The sequence below is a fragment of the Coregonus clupeaformis genome, chromosome 29 (assembly GCF_020615455.1).
Source record: "Coregonus clupeaformis isolate EN_2021a chromosome 29, ASM2061545v1, whole genome shotgun sequence".
Taxonomy (NCBI): Eukaryota; Metazoa; Chordata; class Actinopteri; order Salmoniformes; family Salmonidae; genus Coregonus; species Coregonus clupeaformis.
The window spans coordinates 55,730,675-55,749,226 of record NC_059220.1 but is presented as its reverse complement, the minus strand read 5'-3'; the positions used below and the strand labels follow the sequence as shown (position 1 = coordinate 55,749,226).

Below are 18,552 nucleotides of genomic sequence, written 5' to 3'. Positions count from 1 at the left end.
AGTGCGGTGCTCTGTCTCTGAAGATACCCGGCTTGTGCATGCACCTAAACACTTCACTGAGCAATCTGTCAACATGTCAGCAACACATGTTTTGTAAAAAATATATATATATATATATATTTATATATTTATATATATTAAAAGCTTCCAGAGGGAGTAATGGCTCCCACCAGGGCTCCGAAAAAGCTTTGAATTCAGCAGATTTCTATTGAGGGGGGGACTCCCCTGGAGTGCCTTTTTTACAATGCCTGCATTTCAGAAATTTGAGCCAAAGTCCCCTGGGGGCGTCCTTTCATAATGCCTGAAATTGTAGGGTTATATTGTATGCAGTTCCCCATGGGGCCTTTATTAATACCTGAATTCTGAGGGACTGGAAATTACACAGGGATTCAGCGGGGGCCCGCGCTCGCACCAGGAAGGGAGAACAACTCTGTGGGGACGTTTTCTCTTTCCTTCTCTTCTCCTCTCTTAATTTTTTTGTTCTTCATGCAAGAGTAAAAAATAAGAGTTTGCCAAAGGACACAAAAAGTGTGTGTGTGTGTGTGTGTGTTGGTGCTAACCTCCTTGTATTCAGCCTGTTTGCTCTCCCTCTCTCTCTCCTTGTGTGCCGTCGTGTTCAGCTTGCAGTCTGAAGAGCAGAGAGTAAATATGTGTGCTGTCTGTGTGTGCCCAGAAAAAGCCTAAATCTGGTGGAATATCCATAGTTTTTTTCAGGGTCTTAGGAGTGTGGGGGGGTGGGGGGGATTTCATGTGTTTCCATACATTAATTTGTATTCCTGTGCTACAGAGTTTTATTGTATATTTAGAAAAGATTTACACATGCAGCTTATGATAATATACATGTACATAACATTGTCATTTACTATGTGTTTGAAGCTAATATATTGTTATGTTTCAGTTCAGTGTAGTTTACTCTTTATTTGACATGCTGGTTCAATGTTCAGACCATGGGACTAGATGATTGGGTTTGTTGTCAGTAATTTACTGTAGGCTGTCATAGCAACAGGTATTCACAATAACTGATGATATCAGGAAGAGAATGGGTGTTTACCTCTTTTAATTAGGGCCTATTATATATTTGTCATTGTTCACAGTAGTGTGTATGTGTGTTTGGAGGCCTAATGGGCAAATATATATTTTGGGTCAAGTGTTTTTGTCCCCTAGTTGTGTAGATAGTTGTGTGTATGTGTGTGTGTGTGTGTGTGTCTGGTTGGTGGTGATTAGTGTGGTTGAGGTGTTTGTGGGAGAGTTGACCCCTGCGGGCCGTGCTGACCCTGTGACCTAGAGGGGGGCAGAACAGAGCCGTCACCAGGCCCCTCACAGGGAGTCAGGATAATGAGATACAGACTGTTCCCTTGGAATCCAGTGCCCCCTCCCTGTCTCATACACCCTGTAGAGTCTGCCCCAAAATTGCCCCTCTCCCCCTCTCCCAAGCATCCCATAGAGTAAGCCCCAAAACTGCCCCTCTCCCTAGTACCCTGTTGAGTAAGCCCCAAAACTGCCCCTCTCCCTAGTACCCTGTTGAGTAAGCCCCAAAACTGCCCCCCTCCCCCCGCTCCCATGCACCCTGTTGTCTGCCCCAAAACCTGCCCCACTCCCCCCCCCCCATCTCTCCCTCCTCTCACCCTGTTGTCTGCCCTAAAACCTGCTCCACCCCCCCCCATCTCTCCCTCCTCTCACCTTGTTGTCTGTCCTAAAACCTGCTCCACTCCCCCCCCCATCTCTCCCTCCTCTCACCCTGTCGAGTCTGCCCCTAAAACCTGCTCCACTCCCCCCATCTCTCCCTCCTCTCACCCTGTTGTCTGCCCTAAAACCTGCTCCACTCCCCCCCCATCTCTCCCTCCTCTCACCCTGTCGAGTCTGCCCTAAAACCTGCCCCACTCTCCTCCCTCCCCTCATCTCTCCCTCCTCTCACCCTGTTGAGTCTGCCCTAAAACCTGGCCCCCTCTCTCCCTCATCCCTCTCTCCCTCTCTTATCCGTCCTGTAGTCTGCTCCAAACATCTCTCACTTCCTGCCTAACCCCTTTCCTAACATAACTAGCTTGTCTGATCTCTCTTGTGTGAACATTATGCCTGGGCCCAGTCTGGTCCCCTTGGGCTGTAGGCCTAAGATGGAACCCTGTGAGGAAGCATTTTCTCCTGCCTTAAGTCACTGTTCCTCCCCTATTGGAATTGACATGGCTGGTTTCTGTGTGTACTTTCTAGACCAAGGACCTCAAATTATAATGGCACAAACTGCACAAAACCTCTCAGGCATTATCAGCACACAGCCTCACACGTATCTAAATACTATTTCAAACACACCGCTACACACACACACACACACACACACAAACCAGTGGCAAAGGCCAGTGTGCCAGGGGGAGAGCTGTTATAATAGTTTTAACCCTGTGCACAGGTGTGGCTCGCCTTTGTCAAGTGAAATGTCAGGGAAAAGCAATGCCCCGGAGAGGCCCACACGAAGAGAGAGGGAGAGCAAGGCTGTCTGCTCCACAGTCTTTTCAAAGACCAGAGCCATGCCCCCTTTACTGCAAAACCAGAGTCCATTAACTAAAAGGCAGGCACACACACACTCTCTCTCTTCCCCTCTATCTCTCTCTTTCTCTCTCTCAATCTAATGCCCCCAACCAGACACACACACGCATGCACACACACACACGCACATTCATGCAAACACATGCGCACACTCATATACTCTGCACACGCTGCTGTTTTTACAGCTCTCTGTCAGACAGTTTGGCCACTTTCATGTGCTTTTTAGAGTGGACTGTTGTGAATCTGTAAGAGGGCGGTTTTGAGGTGTGTGTGTATGGGGATGGAATCTCAGAGGCTGTAGGCTGGCAGTAAATGGGATGTTTTAATCGTGAGACAGGCAGTTCGTGTCTGGGTCAGGCTAGACCACGCAGCTGCCATAGTGTGGGGGCACTACACTAGGAAGTGGAACGACACAGAGAGGGAAGAAAAATACCCACTGTGATATGGAGGGAGATGGCAGAGTGGACAGCGTAGTATATTTAGGAAGCAGCACTAGTAGAGACAACGGACAACACTACAGTGACGGTGGTGAGAGCAGCCAGCCACAGAGGAGGTTGGATGGGGGTTGGGGGAGGCTCTGTTCTCCAGTTCTTCCTGTATGAAGGGCTCCCCTGGGGGGCCTGGACCAGCTTCTGGCAGCCTCTCTCATACACCCACTTACCCCCACCCCCTGACGTCAGCATGTGACTGGCTGCTCCCCTGGGTGCCTGGAGCAGCCTTTGTTTCCCCTCCTCCCCCTCCCTCCCCCATAACCCTGCTCCACACCGCTCCTCTCCCTGTCCTTTGTCCCTGGCAATAGCCGGCCTGCTTAGTGCCTGATTGGAATTCGCTGCTCTTTGGCAGTCACTGGAGATGACTGGGTGGGGGGTGATGGAATGGGGGTCATTACACACATGGTGAAGTAGAGAGGGGTTGGCTATGATGTGGGCTATGAGTGGAGTTTTTTTTCTGGGGGAAAGAACAAAATGTGTCTAGGTGAGTGAGCATTGATTTGTCAGTGGTTGTGACATTGGAGCCTCCCCAGGGAGGTGGTAGAGGGTAGCGGGTGGGGAGCACTGTGGGGCCAGGCAGTGAGCTCAACGCAGAAGGCCCAGAATTGGGGTTAAGGACCAAGAGAATCCTCCCTCTATTCCCTCTTCCCTACATCCCACGCACAGAGATGTTTTGAAATATTTAAATCTGCTTTTCATTTTCAAATATGATAGAAAACATACTCCTAAATAAGTAAGCAGAACCACGGGGGATAGAATCAGACAAGCCTTCAAATACACAACAAAACACACAACAACCCCCCCCCCCAAAAAAAAAAAAAGCGGTCACGTTATTAGTCTTGCTGCGTCGTCATCTTTTCAGAGGCAAGAAGTCTCTTTCCTTTCTTTTTTTTGTTTTTAAATGAGAGCAGCTCCAGTGGATCGCGGTGAGGACGTGGCGGGCCTGCACTCTGGCTCACTGGTGGGAGTCCCCTGCTCGAGTAATGAATTCCCCCAGGACGCGGCACAGCAATGCGGGCCTTTTTCCATGTGCTGTTCCCAGGGAAGGCAGGGAGGGCTGGGGTGGTGCTGCTGATGTGGGGGGGTGGCTTTGGAGAGAGGAGAGAGACTTGCCCCCAAACTGTGCGGCCTGTGAGTGAGCAGATAAAGTGTAGGGGGGATGCTGGGAGGAGAAGCGGGGGGGCTGACAGCTGTGAGGGGCTTGGGACTGACTGGTGAGGCGCTGATAAGGGTCGGTATGGATCGGAGGCACGGGGAGAACACTAATAATCCTCCAGCAGACTGCCACATGTGGAAAAGTTATGGAAAGCTAGAGGGAGCGCAGAGACCAGCGGTGTGGGGGTGATGTGTGTCTTGGGTGAGGAGAGGAGGGGACCGAAGCACATCTTGTTCAGATAAAGTTAAAATACTGTAGTCCAATCACATCGCAGCAAACTGGAGGTCGGAGTTCAGTCACTGGTTTGTTATCTTCTTTACGGTCAGCCATCTTGGGTCTCTGTATTGTTGTCCTGGTTTGGTAAGTCCACCTGGAGAGGAGAGGCCTGCTCCCCTCTTTCAAACAGGCAGCATGAAGCTGAAAGAAGACGTCACTCCATACAGAGCCTTACTGTCTTTTGTTTGATCTAATTCACTCACCAGTGCATACTGTATGTGCTCCCTCTCGCTGGTCATGTAGAGATGTCTGGTGAACTGCAGTATCTTTCCCTTTTGCATATCTGTAATAGTGATGGTGGAGGCGTCTCTATGGGACACAGAGTTGCAGTGTGCTGTTGTGTCTAGTTCTGTTGGGCGGTAGTAGCTAGCTAGCATTATGGCTATAGTAAAACCCAACATAACATCTTACCTTCACCCCCCCTTCCCCAACGTTTCCCCCAGGCCTGACCCCGTAGTCCCTTCATAACTCTTAGGTATCAATGTCAGAGCAGAGAGAGGATCAACAAGAAAATCCACATTAAATACGGCAAATGGAAATTATTTTTTCTAGATGTAATAATACCCATGTCTTTTAATTATACATTTTTTAGTAATACAATTTCAGTAATGGCACGAAACACTAGTAAGTAATAAAACACTAGGGGGTTTGATTTAATTTAATTTTCATATTAATTAAATTTTGGGGCAGGCGTGTGCTTTTAGTCTTGCCTGCCGTCGAGCTGAGTGCCGGAGAGGTGGTGGTGTGTAAAAGGAGAGCTTTCTAACAGGTGTAGCAGACAGACGGGTACGCATCCAGGTACATTTAGTAGATTATATGAGTTTGGCAGCTTCTGTCTTTCCCTGTCCTTATTCTCTCTTGTCATGTTGAGTGGTCACATACTAGATTACAATCAATCAGTCAAACCCTTTTAATACAATAAGGAAATGGAATAACATTTTCCTATCCTGCCAGCCAATGGCTATAGAGTCTCTATGATTCTGAAATGGAATGCAATATTACTGCATTAACCTACTGGCGCCAGTAATTCAGGTATTGTGCTGAGCCCAGGTGGTTGTGTGGTACGGTAGCCCAGGTGGGTGTATATTATTATAGCTCAGGTGGGTGTATGTTTGGTGTAGCCTAGGTGGGTGTATACTTTTACAAATATATATAATTGCTACCAACATAAAATCTAGGAGCACCAGAATATGTCAATTTTTTTTATTGATTGAGATACGGTTCCTTCAGAAAGTATTCACACCCCTTCACTTTTTTCAAATTTTCTTGTTTTACAGCCTGAATGTAAAATAGTTTAATGGTTGTTGTTTTTTGTCACTGACCTACACACAATAACACCATAATGTCAAAGTGGAATTATGTTTTCTTTGTTGTAATTTGTATAAATTTAATTCGAATTTTTAAGCTCAAATATCTGAAGTCAATAAGTATTCAACCCCTTTGTTATGTCAAGGCTAAACAAGTTCAGGAGTAAACATTTGCTTAACAAGTCACATAATAAGTTGCATGGACTCACTCTGTGTGCAATAATAGTGTTTAACATGATTTGTTAATGACTACCTCATCTCTATACCCCACACATACAATTATCTGTAAGATCAAGCAGTGAATTTCAAACACAGATTCAACCATAAAGACCAGGGATGTTTTCCAATGCTTTGCAAAGAAGGGCACCTATTGATAGATGGGTAAAAATATATATCCCTTTGAGAAGGGTGAAGTTATTAATTACACTTTGGATGTTGTATCAATACACCCAGTCACTACAAAGAAGAAGGAAACCTCTCAGGGATTTCACCATGAGGCCAATGGTGACTTTAAAACAGTTACACAGTTTAATGGCTGTGGTAGGAGAAACCCATACAAATTCTGGCTACTTTTGAAGCACATGTTCTCTAGAAACTAATATTTAACCCTATAAAGACATTTGTTTATTATAAAAAGCTAAAATGTTGAAACAAAAACCTGTCATTGAAATTACAAAGTAATTTGTGGAATATTAGGTTTCTACATTCTGTAAAAGCACTACCCATGTATATTATTATAGCTCAGGTGTGTGTGTGTTTTAGTGTGGTCTAAGTGGGTGTATGTTACTACAACACCTGGTGGGTGTGTGTTACTACAACACCTGGTGGGTGTGTGTTACTACAACACCTGGTGGGTGTGTGTTACTACAACACCTGGTGGGTGTATGTTACTACAACACCTGGTGGGTGTATGTTACTACAACACCTGGTGGGTGTGTGTTACTACAACACCTGGTGGGTGTGTGTTACTACAACACCTGGTGGGTGTGTGTTACTACAACACCTGGTGGGTGTATGTTACTACAACACCTGGTGGGTGTGTGTTACTACAACACCTGGTAGGTGTGTGTGTGTGTGTGTGTGTGTGTGTGTGTGTGTGTGTGTGTGTGTGTTACTACAACACCTGGTGGGTGTGTGTTACTACAACACCTGGTAGGTGTGTGTGTGTGTGTGTGTGTTACTACAACACCTGGTGGGTGTGTGTTACTACAACACCTGGTGGGTGTGTGTTACTACAACACCTGGTGGGTGTGTGTTACTACAACACCTGGTGGGTGTGTGGTGTCTTTGAGACGTGCTGTGGTCTACTGTACCTTGAGTCTTTGACAGTCTGACGGGCAGCCTGACGGGTTAGCTGTCATTACAATGCCAAGGGCAGGCAGCATCAGAAAGCTGGGTAGGCAGGGGGGGGGGCGAGGAGTCCATAGAAAGGCATGAAAGCACAATCAGCCAAAAGCCGCATTGGCTTTTTTTATAACATGAAAAATGTTCTGTTCTTGTGCTTTATTAAAAAGTAGAGGTGGTAAGGCGTTTGGAGTCAGGATGGTGCTGTACTTTTTGTCTGGTCGCTCTGTAATCCTTTTTTCTGCTGTGGAGTCAAACCAGCCATGGGTCACCATTGATCTATTCCTCCCGCCATGCATCCCCAAAAACCCAACTGTGTGTGTGAGCGTGTGTGTGTGTAAGCATTCTCTCTCACATGCAGGCTTGGTGCATGCAGGTATTTGTATGTAACAGAATGTGAGAGGGATAGCGCAATGGTTTTGTGTTGATGTGTTATGTGTGGTTTTGTCCATGTTTTTGTGTGCGTTTTGTTGCATGCATGCGTGTCTGTGTGCATGTGTGTTTGCGTGCGTGTGTGAAGTTCAGCTTGGTTTCTCCTTCCCAGAGAACAGCCCCTGGGGCGATGCCAGAAGTTCCCAGCAAAAGTTTTTTTCTCTCTCTGTCGGTGGACAGCACCCCCACGCAGGCCAGTGGGAGGACCCCTGTGTGGATTGGGGCCTCGCTGGCGGCGGGGGGAAATCTGGCACTGTTTGTACGGCCTGGTGGGGGTTTGGGGGGCGCGGGGTGAGGACTAGCGCAAAGGCAACTCCAGGAGCCAATGGATTTGAGAAGTTTTTGGGAACCCCCAACCTCCCTCTCTCTCGCCCATGGTTTGGCGGATGTAGGCCGTAATTACAGGACCCCCTGGCCTCTCATTCTCACAGCCTCTCTCTTTGATCTGTTTCATGTTGGGCAGATATTATTTTCCCACTAGCACTACCTTTGTCTCGTCCTCTGTTTCTTTTCTCTGTGGCTCCTATTCCCCCTGTCCATGCCCCCTTTGATGCAGACACCGTGTGGGTCTGCGCTGTTTAATACACAAAGATAATTCTTTTTTCCACCCATTTTGTTTTAAAGTTGGGCCCTTTTTTGTTGACAAACACTTTGAACTTGATATAGATTTTTTTTTCTCTCAACCTTGTAGTCAAAAGGAGAAAGCTCCTCTCTTAGGTCTTCTATTGTGTTAAAGTGTGAAGCGGACCCACAAAGCTAATAACCATCCCCTCGTTGGGCCGGCCCTGACTGACTCCTAGACACACAGATGCCCCATCCTAGTTCTAATACTTTCTCCCCACCGACCGTAGTCCCTCGTTCAAAGGTCCCATCTCTCGTTTGAACAGTAAACAATTATGAGGCAAATGCATGATGAGTGTATGTGTGTAGGAGAGATGGCTTGGTGAGTGCCAGGAACTGTCAGGTAGAAAATAATAATGCAATTATGAAAGTGGACCTGCAGTAAACACGGAACCCCACCTGTTGCCTGTGTGTAGCTCTGTCAGAGTCATGTCCTGCCGGGCATTGATCTGCCTTGCCTGGCCTGGCCTAGCTGTGGCTGTGTGGGTGGAGGCGGGGACAGGCATTGTGCTTGTTTGTACGGTAATGACCACGCTACAATAATAGCCCATTGATTCACCACCCTGTGTATTTGATATAGCCATTCTACTCCGTTAATTGCTAGTGTGTGTATACACACAGCCCATAGGCAGCTCACTCACGCCAGTATTGTTAGCTACTGCTAGGCAATTCCACCTTTACATAATCAGCAATTCTACCTTTACATAATCAGTACACATCTCTAAACCCCTAATTTCAGTTGAACTGAGGTGGTGTACTAGTTCCCATTGGACTGGAAATAAGTGGAGTGTACTACAGGTATATTTTGACAGGTGACTGGGCTTATTTTAAGGTGTGTGTGTGTGTGTGTGTGTTTATTTTTGTATTTTTTATTTCACCTTTATTTAACCAGGTAAGCCAGTTGAGAACAAGTTCTCATTTACAACTGCGACCTGGCCAAGATAAAGTAAAGCAGTGTGATAAAAACAACAACAACACAGAGTTACATATGGAATAAACAAAACGTAAAGCCAATAACACAATAGAAAATCTATATACAGTGTGTGCAAATGTAGTAAGTTATGGAGGTAAGGCAATAAATAGGCCATAGTGCAAAATAATTACAACTTAGTATTAACACTGGAGTGATAGATGTGCAGAAGATGATGTGCAAATAGAGATACTGGGGTGCAAATGAGCAAAATAAATAACAATGTAAATAACAATATGGGGATGATGTAGTTGGGTGGGCTAATTACAGATGGGCTGTGTACAGGTGCAGTGATCGGTAAGCTGCTCTGACAACTGATGCTTAAAGATAGTAAGGGAGATAAGTGTCTCCAGCTTCAGAGATATTTGCAGTTGGTTCCAGTCAGTGTGTAGTAGAGTAGAAGACACACAGCCCCTGGACATGGCTTTACTCTAATCAGCTCTCCCACTACCCTCCAGGAGAGGAGATGCTTAAGGCATAAATTACAGCAAAATCGAAATATTTGCGTAAAGAAAGTATTGTGCTGCTCATTTCTACATCTCTCTATAAAATATATTTCTCTATTCCTCTACATCTTCCTGTTTTTGTCCCCCCCCCCCCCTCCTCTCTGTCTGTGTGACAGGTAGAGGTGGTGTAATGACAGTGTTGAGGTGGAGCTCTCTCTGTGTCCTTGAACCCCAGCTGGGTGCTCTGGTGTCACCCTGGGGAGAGAGAGATTAATACAAGGGTGATTATCCTGTCCTTATTCACCGTGCACAGTCACAGTCACAGTCACAGTACCAGGGCCGTCCAGGTGTCTCATTCACTCTGCTCCCTCTCTCTATCACTCGCTGTGTGTAACTCTGTGTATGCCTGTGTTTGTATCTCGCTGTGTGTACAGTGTGTGCATCTGCCAGTGTGTGTATCTGCCAGTGTGTGCGCCGTTCCTGCTCACCGTCTGTGCTCTACTCCCTCAGTGTGTCACTAATGGCAGGTCCAGGTGTTCCTCTCAGTGCCGCACCTCCCCAGGGTTGCCGGGGGCTCCCAAGGTGTAGCAGTGGGCAGGAGGTACCCGCCTCTCTCTGCCTGTGCTGTGGGTCCCCTGGGCCCCGCGCCTCCCTGGAGCCCCAGCCCTAAACCCCATTTCTCAGCTCAGCCCAGGCTGCTGCCTGCCTGCCTGCCTGCCTGCCTGCCTGCCTGCCTGCCTGCCTCTCTGCCTTCGTCCCCCCAATCTGAAACCACAGAACTCAGTCTACTGCTTCTGCTCAGCTCCAGCTGCCTGCACAACTTATTTACATACCCTACTACACCAGGGTGGGGGTGGGGGGCTACAAACATGGGGTAACCTCAGAGGAACAGAAAAACTGGCAGAATGACAACTAGCTCGGCTCCACTGGTGGAGGTACAGCGGAGTGTAGTCTGGTTGTAAACTCTCACAAACATGAGGACATTTTGTTTACAAGTCTGTCTGTTATTCGACAGCCAATATATAATGGTGTAATATCTCCCAGAAGTTCCACATCTCATTCAGTGGATATATGGGTGCGTGGTTGTGGCCCTGTACAGTATATGGGAGCCCTTTTGGCTTCATCCACTGACCTGTATTCTCCCAGACAGACTGTAGGTGGCCATGTCTCTAGTTGTTGGGTTAGCTCTTTTTCTGAAGCAGATTTTGTTTTGATGTTTTTTGCCAGGCCTGGACTGTCTGCAAAGGGCTGTTTGCAGAATATATTCCATTAGTGTTTACTAAGGGGCCATATGTCCCTTGTTAGATTACTGAGTGGACAGGGCTGTCATACCACAGATAGATGGTAGGAGTGACATTACATAAGTAATGTCTCCTGGTAACTCCTCTATCCCATGGCCCCTCCTTCTGAGTACACACACTAACCCCTCCACTAAACTCCTTCTATTCTGAACCTGCCGCCGTTGATGCCAGCTATTTTTAACAGTGAGGTTTAGTTGATTGAGCTCCGTTGAATGATGGTGAGAGAAGAGAACATCCGAGCTCTAACCTAGAAAAGCATACACCTTTATCACAGCACAGAGACCAACACACTGTACCTGACTGACTCACAACCCTACAGAACAGAACAACACCATAAGACCTGAGTCACATCCTATTGAAAAGTTCTGGAGTATAGTTAGGAGAGAGGGAGGAGGGGCACGTGCAATGAGAGGACCTGGTAAGTTGTGAGAGAAGGGATGTGTTTGATCCAAGGGGATAGGTTGAGGGCTGAAGGATGGAGAAAACACTTCAGTGGGATCTGCCTAAAGCCTAGGGAAAGAGACGGCACTCAGTGACACAGGCAAGGGAGAGGGAGCGAGAGAGGCGTAGAGAGGGGCAAGGACAGAGGGAGAGAGAGACTAGAGGGAGAGAGTCGAGCTATAGAGCGCATGATAGAGTAGAAAGAAGAGCAGGAGAAAGAGGAACCAGATGCCAGCTGTCTTCCTCCACATGGCCTCTGTAGCAAGGCTTGTTTTGGTACACTTCACATGTAATTAATGTGCAGCTGTTTAACAGTGCTGGCTCCTGCAGCTCTCACAGACTGAGGAAGACTGGAGTCAAACACATCTTATCCAACCATGGTCACTCTCTCTGCTGCACGCCAACTAGTTTTCTTTCTTTCATTCTTTCTTTCATATTACACTCTGCTATTTACATTCACAATACTTTCTTGGATCACTATTTGAGGTTGTGTTCTAGTTGCCTCTAGTTGTGTACATATCCCCCTACATGCAAGGGGCGATGGTGAAAGATCTCAGTGTCTTCAAGTTGTCTTTATAGGACCCAGTGTCTCATATAGTGGTCAACCTCCCATGTTTGTCCCAGTTCCCCTCCTGTTACCTGGATGTCTCTGGGACGGTGGGGAGGCCTGTCAGCTGTTGCCGCCCCATGCCCCCCTCACCCCGACGCCCCCTGCCCCTCACCTTCTGCCCTGGGAATGTGGCCGGCTGCTTGGGCACTTTTGGCGCCAACTGCTCCATATGAGCTGTGGGCAGCGTGTGAGTGTGTCCTCCAGGACTCAAGCCCCTGACAGACTGCCTCCACTCTGACATCACCCACCCTGTGAGTGTGTGTGTGTGTCTGTCTGTGTCTGTGTGTCCTCCAGTACTCAGGTCCCTGGCAGACTGGCTCCCATGTGGACAGCAGTTGACTGGGGACCTCTAGAGACAGACCAGGGAGTTAAATATGTGTGTGTGTTTTTGAGAGAGTAAACAGGTTTTAACACAGCACTCATCTTGATGGTCAACCACAACCCAAAATGGCTCCAGAACCCCTGAGTCTCCTCTCAGAAATTGTTGTGTTGTGATGACTGCTCACTGAGGAGTAAGGAATGAGTTATAACATATTATAAACTGGGTGGTTCGAGCCCTGAATGACATTTTTATTTTTACTGCTCTAATATAGTTGGTAGACAGTTTATAATAGCAATAAGGCACCTCTGGGTTTTTTGGTATATGGCCAAAATACCACGGCTAAAGGCTGTATGTTTCAAGCAGACCACCATAGTCCCCGTGCCCAAGAACTCTAAGATAACCTGCCTAAATGACTACCGACCCGTAGCACTGACGTCTGTAGCCATGAAGTGCTTTGAAAGACTGGTCATGGCTCACATCAACAGCATAATCCCAGAAACCCTAGACCCACTCCAATTTGCATACCGCCCCAACAGATCCACAGATGATGCAATCTCTATCGCACTCCACACTGCCCTTTCCCACCTGGACAAGAGGAACACCTACGTGAGAATGCTATTCATTGACTACAGCTCTGCATTCAACACCATAGTGCCCTCTAAGCTCATCACTAAGCTAAGGATCCTGGGACTAAACACCTCCCTCTGCAACTGGATCCTGGACTTCCTGACGGGCCGCCCCCAGGTGGTAAGGGTAGGTAACAACACATCTGCCACACTGATCCTCAACACGGGGGCCCCTCAGGGGTGCGTGCTCAGTCCCCCTCCTGTACTCTCTGTTCACCCATGACTGCATGGCCAGGCACGACTCCAACACCATCATTAAGTTTGCCGACGACACAACAGTGGTAGGCCTGATCACCGACAACGATGAGACAGCCTATAGGGGAGGAGGTCAGAGATCTGGCCGTGTGGTGCCAGGACAACAACCTCTCCCTCAACGTGACCAAGACAAAGGAGATGATTGTGGACTACAGGAAAAAAAGAGGACTGAGCACGCCCCCCATTCTCATCGACGGGGCTGTAGTGGAACAGGTTGAGAGCTTCAAGTTCCTTGGTGTCCACATCACCAACGAACTATCATGGTCCAAACACACCAAGACAGTCGTGAAGAGGGCACGACAAAGCCTATTCCCCTCAGGAGACTAAAAAGATTTGGCATGGGTCCTCAGATCCTCAAAAAATTCTACAGCTGCACCATCGAGAGCATCCTGACTGGTTGCATCACCGCCTGGTATGGCAACTGCTTGGCCTCTGACCGCAAGGCACTACAGAGGGTAGTGCGTACGGCCCAGTACATCACTGGGGCAAAGCTCCCTGCCATCCAGGACCTCTATACCAGGCGGTGTCAGAGGAAGGCCCTCAAAATTGTCAAAGACTCCAGCCACCCTAGTCATAGACTGTTCTCTCTGCTACCGCACGGCAAGCGGTACCGGAGTGCCAAGTCTAGGTCCAAAAGACTTCTCAACAGCTTCTACCCCCAAGCCATAAGACTCCTGAACAGCTAATCATGGCTACCCGGACTATTTGCACTGCCCCCACCCCACCCTTTTTACGCTGCTGCTACTCTGTTAAGTATTTATGCATAGTCACTTTAACTCTACCCACATGTACATATTACCTCAACTACCTCAACTAGCCGGTGCCCCCGCACATTGACTATGCAACGGTACCCCCCTGTATATATAGCCTCCCTACTGTCACTTTATTTTACTGTATATATAGCCTCCCTACTGTCACTTTATTTTACTTCTGCTCTTTTTTTCTCAACACTTTTTTTGTTGTTGTTTTATTCTTACTTTTTTTGTTTAAAATAAATGCACTGTTGGTTAAGGGCTGTAAGTAAGCATTTCACTGTAATGTCTGCACCTGTTGTATTCGGCGCATGTGACCAATAAAATTTGATTTGATTTGATTTGGTATCTAGGCACTCTGCGTCGCGCACTGGACCAGCCCTTAGCCGTGGTATATTGGCCATATACCACACCCCCTCAGTCCTTGTTAATTAAGTATAACACAGGCTTTAGGTTGAGAATTTTACCCCCAAAAAGTTGAGGGGATAATTAGTCAAAGGAAAGGATGGGATTGCTGGTGAGGAAGAGTGGAGAGGAGGAGAGGTGAGAAGAAAGCTGAAAAGTGGAGAGGTTCTCCTCTTGAAAGTTCTATTCCTCCTGTCGGTCTGTCCTTTGCTCCAGGCTTGTCTGGCATGCGTGCTGCGCTGCCATGTCAGAGACCTGGGTGGAAGTTGTTTTTCTGCCCCCTACGGTGTGTCTCTGCTGCCTGGGGCCATGGGAAGGGGGCCAAGGGGATGGGGTTGGAAGCCAGGCAGGGGGCTTGGTGGGAAAGGTGGAAGTTTGGGCAGGGAGCCAGACTCAAAGGTGGAAATGTTAGTTAGGGAGAAGGAGGGGTGTGAGTAGAGGGCAGGGGAATGTGACGAGGTGAGCATGTATGATAAACACACACACTCAGGGTGGCCGGCGCTTGTTTTTTTTGTTGGACATAAGACTAAAAACACCAGAAAATCAGCTCTAAGTGATTTTAATTTGGGAAAACTGTTCCAAAGTATTCCCACTCATAATAGGGAGATATACACTGGGTGTACAAAACACATGACATAGACTGACCAGGTGAATCCAGGTGAAGGTGGGGGATTTGGTCATATACAAATGTAAGCAAGGTTTGAAATGATTATGTTTTAGTCAAATATTATATCCGTTTGGGCTTCTTGTGGTCAATTTGTAGTCTACAAATTATTTGTAATTATGTTCCGGCCTCCTGACCATCAACTCAAGAAAAATTCTGCCCGCGGCTGAATCTATATAGTTGATGATCCCTGCTGTAAACTGTTCTAGAAGTTGCTCACTACTTAGCTGGACCAGCATAATCCAGTTCTGTTCCCTGACTCATGTTGTCTCACTCTCTGACCTCCTGGAGGGCTACAGCAACCAAGAGCCTTCAGTTTTACTCTTCAAACCATGTTGTGTGTTGTTGACAAGATGTAAAGCGTATATAATAGTGACACCACGGTTCTCCTGAGTTCCAGACTGCTGTTTTCTATAAACTCCTATAAACAGACCCCTGCTTCTAATCAAGTCTTAACAGAGAGATGATGTCAGCCCAGTCAAGCTGGCTGTTTGCTCTTGTTTTCCACCCGAGGGAGCACGTTGACACTGCAGATTATCTCCATATGCATATAGAACAGGTTTAGCGGCATTACAGTTGATAGGACAGATTATTAATGATCACATTGTTTTGGTGTCTTGAAAGCTGGTTGTAACCGATGGACATGAAGGAAGGAGTCAGTCAGTCAGTCAGTCAGTCAGTCAGTCAGTCTGTCAGTCTGTCTGTCTGTCTGTCTGCCAGTGTTGTGGACATCATGTGAAAGCAGAGGGAGCGTGTGCCATCATCAGTACTGGCCTCCTGGAGGCGTCCTGCTCTAATGAACAGCCTGGCTACTATCTGAGGCTGTGTTTCTACTCTACTTCAGAGGAGAAGCCACAAAAGCAGGTTCTCGGGGTTGGCAGGGTTTTGGGATGGGGGACATGGGGAGACCGACCTTTGTCCTCGTGTCTGATGAGGGGAAGAGCGGGCAAGAGACTGGGGATGCCAGGCTGGGCGCGTCTTCATTACCGTGTTTCCTCCAAGCTCTGGCCTCAGCATGCCGGCTGGCTGGCCAGCCTATTAGAGGGGGACAGGCGTCATCGGGCCGGCCCAGCCTGGATGGAGCGTGGTGGAGGTGGGGGGTGGTGCGGCATGGGGCCTTCTCTTGAACCTCACACCAAAGTGGCCATCCATGCTCCATCCACCACCACTCTGCTCGGGTAGAGCTGAGTTTGGGCCTTCTTCTTTGGCCATGTGTTTTGTTCGGCCGGTTCCAATTACTGTGCCCTAGTTGGAGGTGGGATGGCCGCTCTTCTTCTGGTCTTCAGAGTGTCTCCATCTGCCAGGCCCTCCCCTCCTCCCTGCCAGTCCCCACCCCTCCACATGGGCCAGGGCAGCAGAGGTGAAGGCCAGCGCCAGGGGCAGCCACGACTGCAGCCTGTTAATTCAGTAATGAGTCACAACATGAAAGACGTGGGCGGACGGAGTGGGGAATGGACGTGGAGGGCGAGATAAAGATGGAGAAACTGTCAGGGCTGCACTCGGGAACGCTGGAGCGAGGAGACATGGGAGCAGCATGTGTTTGCGTGCCCATTCCAGTCTTTTCTCGCTTTTCTCTCGGCTTCCCCCTCGTCTTTCCCCCTCTTTCTTTTCGGTTTCTTTTCTAATTTAACTTTTCATAGACATTTCTAACCCTGTTTAGTGCTCTTGCCAAGTCCCCCGGCGGACGGATGACAAAAGCCCTCTAAAAGCCATGTGATCTTCCATTTTCCGACAGCCACACTTCTGAGGATTAAGGCTATTTAATGACTATAATCTCCTTCTTTCTCAAAGTGATTTCTCACATTCTGTCGCAGTCAGAGGGATTGCATTAGCATTAATAGATTTATAATTTGCCAGAATGACCACATGTGCCAGGAGTTTTTTTTCTCTTCTCTCACCATTCTTTCTCCCTCCTCCTCCTCTACTTCTTAGTTATCTTATTTATTTATATATATTTTTTATGCTCAAGCAAGTGTTCCTTTGTATGTGGTGTGCTGTGGTGCAGTACATGGCTGGGGCTCAGCAGGACGGCGTACCTGTCAGTCGTGAGCAGCTCTCCCCTCTGCTCTCTCACCTCCGCTCGGCTCACATCAGAGACTAGCCTGTCAGGGGCCACGCTTTCATTGTGTAGCCAAAGAATTCACCTCAGTTAAGGCCCTTTGGGCTTTTCTTCCCCTCACTTTCTTGGGGCCTCTCTCTCTCCTGTGTTGCCGGGGTTTAACTTGTGTCAGGATTACTCTTATTCTGACACGGACACAAAGACATGAGAAGAGGACTGGGGGGAGTGGCTACAATAGGGAGGGGCTTGTCCAGACACCCCAGCTGTGGAGACAGTGGTGTACAGGCCTGAACTGTAATCTGAGAAACAGAGTTGTTCTCCCCTCCGTCACTCTCACACACACACATATAAATACATCACACACACAATCTATTCAAGCAATTCCAGTTACTACACTTCTGGGCTCAAAAATAAAATGTGTGTTTAGATGTATGTACTGAACAAAGCAGTGTGCTCCTGGTATGGGCTGTAGGAAATAAATAGACCAATTTCAGTAATTGTTAGTGTCTCCTGAACAAATCCTCTTATTACATTTTCTAACATCTTTGATTCACTATCTCTGTCCTTTCTCGTTCATGCTCATTTCTTAATTTGTACTGATCCTGTAATATTCCTCTCTCCTGAAATGTGCTGCTGGATGGCATCTCTCTCCTGTTGCCTTGATGCTCCATGTGATATCTCTATTTTATAGTCTTTTACAGCGTAGGATTCTTTCCTTGCTCCAAGCTAAATTCATAATTCATGTTTTTATAAAAAAAAGTACCCACAAACCCCTGTGGAGTTTTATTTGCTCCGCACACCACCTACATTTTAGAGTGCATCGATTCATCACATGAATTTATTTTCAACCAAATATGCTCTGCACACCTTTGTATAACACACATACTGTAGGAGGGGTGGTGGGAGGGGATACAAACTCACAGTTGCTTGCAGGGATAAGTCTACACCAAGTGCTTTCAAGGTTAGGCTATTCTCTCTCTTAGATACATGTTTTTGTCAATATTTAAATATTCTTTGCAGCAACATTATACTTGTTTTGTTTTGTTACATAATAACATTGAGAAGACAGTCATTTATTTGAGAGTGCTCATGCCAAAATGAGATGCAGTCTCATGGTATCCAGCTACAGACTAGTTTATAAAAAAGAGTGTTTTATAAGATGTAGTATGTGTGGAAAGGGGAAAGGGGGAGGCTGTTTACTTATTGTAAACATGTGGTTATGTGTGATGAGGAATACCAGAGGCTTCTCTATTCATCCATTTAGAGCAGAGCGTAAAACGCAGTCAAATAAAGCAAACAAACCGGCTGAGCTGGAGAATTCTGGGTTTGTCTGAGCCACCGTGGGATCCAGGCTCACAGCATTCCTGCTCAATAAGTCATGAGGATTTCTCCTCTCCCATCTCCTCCTCTCCTCTCTTCTACTCTACTCTACTTTCCTCTCCTCTCGTCTTTTCAGAGGGCTCTAGTTTAGATGCTAAATGGATGACGGGTGGGCTGTCAGGCCTCCTCAGAATGCACAAAGCAGGACAGAATGAATAT

General features: G+C 47.4%; 1 protein-coding gene across 3 annotated transcripts in view; it reads left to right on the top strand.

The window, feature by feature from the left end:
• LOC121576673 (zinc finger protein 423-like) overlaps positions 1-18,552 on the top strand; it is a 130,890-nt gene that overhangs the window by 37,442 nt on the left and 74,896 nt on the right. The gene's annotated exons all lie outside the window — the stretch shown is intronic.